This window comes from Cucurbita pepo, unplaced genomic scaffold (assembly GCF_002806865.2).
Source record: "Cucurbita pepo subsp. pepo cultivar mu-cu-16 unplaced genomic scaffold, ASM280686v2 Cp4.1_scaffold009964, whole genome shotgun sequence".
Lineage (NCBI taxonomy): Eukaryota > Viridiplantae > Streptophyta > Magnoliopsida > Cucurbitales > Cucurbitaceae > Cucurbita > Cucurbita pepo.
Genome location: NW_019655854.1, coordinates 1 through 414, shown reverse-complemented (window position 1 = coordinate 414; position 414 = coordinate 1). Strand labels below are relative to the sequence as shown.

The 414-nt window shown below is 33.3% G+C and overlaps 1 non-coding gene across 1 annotated transcript; it reads left to right on the top strand.

Moving 5' to 3' along the window:
* The first annotated feature begins 149 nt into the window (after window positions 1-149).
* Window positions 150-221, top strand: TRNAP-AGG. The gene has a single exon. It is a non-coding gene; the product is annotated as a tRNA-Pro (tRNA).
* Window positions 222-414: the final 193 nt, after the last annotated feature.

Here is a 414-nt window from a genome sequence, read left to right as displayed (position 1 = left end):
AGGGTGCAAGAGGTCCCGAGTTCAATTATCAGAATGCCCCTGTTGTTTTCTTTCATTACCTTATTCATAAGGTATATATAGATCATGAGGAAAACATAAACAACCTAAATAAAATTCTAGAAACCTTTTAATATAATTCAAGAGAAATAGGGCATTTGGTCTAGTGGTATGATTCTTGCTTAGGGTGCAAGAGGTCCTGAGTTCAATTCTCGGAATGCTCCTATTATGTTTTTCCTAGATCAAGATATAAACTACCTAAATAAAATTCTAGAAACCTTTAGAATCTAATTCAAGAAAAAATACGGCATTTGGTCTAGGGGTATAATTCTTGCTAACGATGTCAGAGGGTCCTTTGTTCAATTCTCTTTAAGATCTCCCTATTTTCAATTCTCATTATATTATTAACAAGGAGTA